This window comes from Taeniopygia guttata, chromosome 3 (genome assembly GCF_048771995.1).
Source record: "Taeniopygia guttata chromosome 3, bTaeGut7.mat, whole genome shotgun sequence".
NCBI classification, from domain to species: domain Eukaryota; kingdom Metazoa; phylum Chordata; class Aves; order Passeriformes; family Estrildidae; genus Taeniopygia; species Taeniopygia guttata.
The window spans coordinates 10,191,050-10,196,842 of NC_133027.1; the positions used below are offsets into that span (position 1 = coordinate 10,191,050).

Consider the following 5,793-nt stretch of genomic DNA (forward strand, 5'->3'; position numbering starts at 1 on the left):
AGGGTGTTTATTGCTTGTCACTAACCCACCCCTGTTTCCCCCTCTGTGCAATGAGTACTGTTCTCTGTATCTGCAGAGTAAATAAAGAATAACTCAATCTCACTTATTATGGCATCTAAAGAAGCTAGAAAGGAAATCTAAGTTGTTTCAATTCTTTCTGTGCAATTTGTTCAGCTTTCCCTCCTTCAGAAAGGAGGGAAACATGCAGTGGCAAGTCTGTCTGTGAATGAGTTTAGGGAGGGTGAATCTGTGGGTGTAACTCTATCATCCAGTGCAGCCAGGTCCAAAAAACAGGCCTGTGAGCCTGAGAAAAATGGGCATAGAAATAGAGAGACAAAGAGGGAATAGACAACAGAGGGAAGAGAAGGAAGAGACGGAAGGAAGGAAAGGAAAGGAAAGGAAAGGAAAGGAAAGGAAAGGAAAGGAAAGGAAAGGAAAGGAAAGGAAAGGAAAGGAAAGGAAAGGAAAGGAAAGGAAAGGAAAGGAAAGGAAAGGAAAGGAAAGGAAAGGAAAGGAAAGGAAAGGAAAGGAAAGGAAAGGAAAGGAAAGGAAAGGAAAGGAAAGGAAAGGAAAGGAAAGGAAAGGAAAGGAAAGGGAAAGGGAAAGGAAAGGAGAAATGAGGAAGAAAGAAATAAAGAAGAAAGGAGGGAAATACATACATCATGTTTTAAAATTATAACTTTCCTTATAATCTAGTTTTCATTACTGAGTCAATATATGACATTTACCATTAAAAATGTACTAAAGGAGAGTAACACAGCAAATACTATAAGGATGGAAACTAAAATGGCTCAAGGCATACCAGCTCTGCACACTAGCACCAAACACCTCTCCATCCTCAAATATCAAGAGACAATATCAAGCCAAAGAATATATCGGAAAAGTTTTTTTCTCCCTAACTGTTCAAATCCATATCTGACCTCTGCTGGCCAGGTTTCTCCATGATGCATTCGCAGAACACCACATATCGGCTTCCCAGGAATGGCTGACAGAGGCTGGGGAGTGATGTTTTGTATATGGCTATTTTGATTCTTCCCTCAGCAGAGTTTTTAGGCAGCTGGGGAATCCGAGCACTGTTTCTGACAGTTTCCCGGGCCGCCAGCAGTGCTTTGGCAGCGGCACTCGGCGGGTGAGGTGTGCGGCTGCTCTCCCGACAGGTACCGGCAGTGACCGCGTTCCGCTCGCCCGCCTGGGAACTCGCCGGGTCAGGTTTCCCACGGGCAGCACACCTCCACTGCCACCCAGCCACTGGGACAGCTACGGCTCTGCTGACACAAAAATCCCACCCTGCTCACGGAATGCTTCGTGGTCAGACTCTTATTAACTCGGATTTTCATGCTCATGATCCAGCTGTGTTTATAAAAAACGTAATTGACTTTCCTTGCTCGTTTTAAACGTTTAGGCAGTGAGTTCTCTCTGACTGCAGACCTGCACCTGAGATGATGTGACAGGTAGGTGATTCGTTTAATACATCACTGAGAGGCATTCACACACAGAGTGTGCTGCAGGCACCTGGGGGAGCACAAACAGACCACCGTGAGATGCATATTGCAGAGGTAAAAGTCTCCACAAACACCCCAACCTCGTGCTCAGCCCTCAGAGAGAGCCATGGCTTTGTGGGGAAGCATTTCCCCCTCCTGAGTTCTGCAGGGAGCATTCCTGCTCTTCAGGAATAATAAGAATAATAATTTAATTTCATGTGACCATCTGGCAATGACAAGTCAATGAACATTAATCACAGGTAGCCTCTAAAAGTAGCTTCAGACACAAACTGAAGTGTTCCTCAGAATTACTAGCTCCTGTTCTAAATGGCAGAGTTTGTGAGCTCTTGAGCTTTAATATAAAGTGTATCTTGCACACGAGCTGGTAGCTTTGCATGGACTTAAATGTACTTTCTTCTTTTGTGCATTAATATGTTGGTTCCACACTGTAATCTTTGGCTAGCCACAAAACTCTGTAGGCTTCTAGATGCTTGTCCCCTGTTAATGAGCCCACAAGACTGATTTCTCAGTCTTATGACATCAATGTGACCTCATATTTACATGGAAAAATCAGTGGCTGAAAGTATTGACACAAGTCAAATCCTGAAGTCCTTTCCCAACCAGAAACCTCATCAAAATCAGTAGGGCCAAAGATGTAAGAATTGCTCATGTAAAAGTTTCAGGGCTGTTCTTTCAATCTACATATCTAAAAAATACCACTTAAAATCGTCAGATCATCTTGCTTTGTGTCTTTTCTTGCTAACTTGAAAAATGCCTTGATGATTCACCATCACAATCCTTCAAAGAATAGCTCTGATTTGACTGTAAAAAAGCTTCATAATGCTGGATTTGCCACACAGACTACACTTGCCTTTGGGATGAATGGGGTACGTCCTGCCTATCGAGCCAAAATCCATGCAGCAGTGCTCAGATTTTAATGAACAGAAAATCTTTGCTGGAAAGACAGGTTAGACTTGATTTATTTTTTTCTTAAGAAGAGAAAATATTGTCAGTAGCAGTGGGAAGGAGTCAATGTGTGTTCACTGGTTACAGCAGTTATAAGATCTTGTATATGAAAACGTATTAGAACAGCATGGCTTTCACATTTTCTGAGGAAAACTTAGTTACAGATTTGCATTGATGAACAAATGCCATGAGCTTTTCCCACTCCTAGTAACATTAAGGGGAATTTTGTCATTCATTTTCTAAGGAACAACTTTTGGTTATTCTCTTTATTCCATGCACAAGAACGCTAACTGAGCAGCACAAGGATTTAACTTCAGAACACGCTTGTGGGACATTATAACACAGACAATGCAGAAAACCTGATTTTAAAGATATGTCTTAACATAGACACTGCTGTAGGACCAGGGAATGAGCCTATTGTGTAGACAGCAGGCAGCCATGGAAATCAAGGACCGCAGACTGAATTTAAGTGAGTTCCTACTGTAAAGCAGGAGAGGATAATCTGATTCATGGATGTATGAACAAGGAAGTAGTGAGTAGGAGTGGGGAGCTGATCTTATCTCTCCTCACTGCTCTGGTAAGACTAATACTGGCAAAGTGCATAAAGTTCTGGTGCCTTGTATTTTAATTGTAAAAGCTGGAGACAGGTCAGAGAGAGGATGAGAGAAAAATGTCTCTCTCTAGTGAAAGCCTGGAAGGAATCTCTCTGCTTACCTTATCAAAAAGATGGAGACATGACTTGATGACTTGATTAAAACATACAAGTACCACCACAAGAAGATAATACCATATGCAAAAGATCTTCTTCATCTAGTGGAGAGAGCATAGCAGGAATCAACGGCTGGAAGCCGAAGCCAAACAAATTCATACAAAGAAACCCAGGCATGCATTATTAATAGTAAGAGCAATTAATCCTGGGAACTACTTACCAAAAGTAGGGCTGGATTCTCTGTCTCTTGATGTTTTCAGATCAAGATTGGATGTCTTCCTAGTAGAGATGCCTCAGGCAAACCCTTATGAAAGGGAAGCAAGGTGAGACATAATAGTCTGTGATACACCATCAGACCAGTTGAGTAGATGATCCTGTTCTTACTACCCACTGGCTCTATCACTGCTAGTAAATTAAAGTGTCAGGACCCAGGCCCAGACTCCAGAGCATGATCACCTACGCTATTAAATTGTTAGGGCAGTCCTTCACATGTTGTTGACCAGGGTAAACTGACCCTCTCCCAGACACACCTCGCACTGTTTGGGAACAAGCATAGTCCAAGGTTACAAGAAATTTGGTCATGGGCACTGTATTTTGGAGAAGAAAGGAACATAGTAGTGGTACATGCTGACCAGACCACCCTTTGGCAAGATCCATTTTTGCCTGTATTACTTGCAAAGATTTGATTTGGCTACAGCACCTCGAGGTTTGACACCAACCAAGAGAAACATCTGTGAATCAAATATTCCAGAGCCGCCTCCAAGTAGGTGGAATGATGTTGACACACTCACAGCTTTGAAGAGCTCTAAAAGGGAAAAAAGAAAAATGTTTTGACATATTTTGAATATTCAGAAAGGCTAATTGTTTCCTGAAGTAACTGACATTCCATAGGAGTAGTGTATTCCTGCCCGTCATGTCCATACTAGATGGAGACATTGAAGCAGTGCTTCCCACACAGCCCTGGCAATTAGGCAACATGGAGCCTGATGGCTGGGATCTTTTAAATGTCAACACAGCTTCCTATTCCAGTGCTCACCCGGCCCTCATTAGCAGCACTGAGTTAATGTCTTTGTTGCTGCTGGTGATGATGTGCAGGGACACAAGGGCTACCCCTCGATGTCTGCTGTAATAAGAGAACAAGGAGTGCAAGTTCAGGATTTAGTATCTCATCTCAGGGATCTCACCAGGATGCTTTTCACTGTTTCTGAGTGCTAGAAGCATTTCTTGCCTCCTGAATATTAAATAGACACTAACCCTCAGGCTTTTTATAGAAGAAAAAATTCCATATGCTCTGGCTAAAGCTTTAGTAGGTTCTAAACAATTTCTACAGTGAAATTGCATCTACACTTAATTTTTTCCAGCACTGTTGAACCTGGCAGCACAGTAAATATTGTATGGGTCATAAAGACAGCTGAGCAGCAGTTGCTGTGCACATCAGAGGCCCTTAATGCATTCGTTTGTCTAGTGGAAGACATGGGACAAAGGACTGGAATTATAGCAAGCCCCTATGTAAAGACTTCCAGATTTCATCCCTGTTTATAAATCAGCCAACACAGAACCCTCAAGAGAAAACAAAATAGTACTGCCACTTCTTTCTAGTGTAAGAAATGAAGGCAGAAAGACCAGGTGCTTTAGGTCCATGAGATGTACAAAGAGAACTGGAGGACAGTCTCCATTCCAGGCCTTTGTGCAGAGACACCACGTGGGGCTTTATGGTCCTGGATGCCTCCATAAGAGATGTCTTGCTCCGTGCTGAGTACTGAAGTGCCATGTCTAAGTTAACAGACAGTACCTGAATGAGGGACTTTAGCATAAGTTCCCATATCTCCCCAAATCCACCTTTTTCTTGGCGTGTATCAAAAATCTCTTGCCCAAGAAAACAGAACAATTCTGAATCTCTCCGAGACTCTCCAAAAGAGCTCACAGCTGCAGCAAGGGAATGGAAAAAGACCCTTTTCAGTTCTCTTCTGCAAGCCTGAAGATCCTATGCTGACAAGAAGGTCATCTATCTCAGATCAAGGTTTATTATTTTAGTGAAACTCAGATCACTCAACACCTGGAGGCAATTTCCTAAGCATCTGCACTTTTACAATGTGAAGCCAAGGTAGGATGAAAGGGCAAAACACAGTCAACTCTCAGAAAACCTGGCACTCCTGGGCTTAGCAAGCTTGCCTTAGCTGAGTAAAGTTGCCATTTGCAGGATATCTGTGAAAAGCTTCTGGATTAAGTGAAGCAATGTTATGGTTATGATTTTCACTTCATTAAACAGACCACGCTTATTTTAGAAAATTGCATTCACATTTCATGCTGGCCTTAAAATATTATGTTGTCATAAAAGGTGGATATAACACTGACAAGCAGAGCTCTGAAAAGATGATACAAATATGTGAGTGAGGTGTAGAGAGGCCCATGGTTTGCCATCACTTATCCCAGGCCAGCCTGTGCTCCTGCAGTCACAGCTCAGACACGGTTCAGGAGCTGAACCACTGCCAACAGGTGCTTATGATGGGGCCACTCAGTTTTGGAGAGAAGGTTGCTTACCTGTGTGGTCATGAGGAATGCCACAACTCTAGGCCATGGGGCAGAAAGAGTCCTAGAACTACTTTCTTAGTCACAGTGGTGACATCTTAGGATTTA

General features: G+C 42.8%; 1 long non-coding RNA gene across 1 annotated transcript; it reads right to left on the minus strand.

Moving 5' to 3' along the window:
* Positions 1 to 933: 933 nt before the first annotated feature.
* Positions 934 to 3,867, minus strand: LOC115494713 (uncharacterized). Its single transcript, XR_012054820.1, has 3 exons — positions 3,377 to 3,867; positions 3,162 to 3,257; positions 934 to 1,512 (listed from the first exon to the last, which is right to left on the minus strand). It is a non-coding gene; the product is annotated as an uncharacterized lncRNA (long non-coding RNA).
* Positions 3,868 to 5,793: the final 1,926 nt, after the last annotated feature.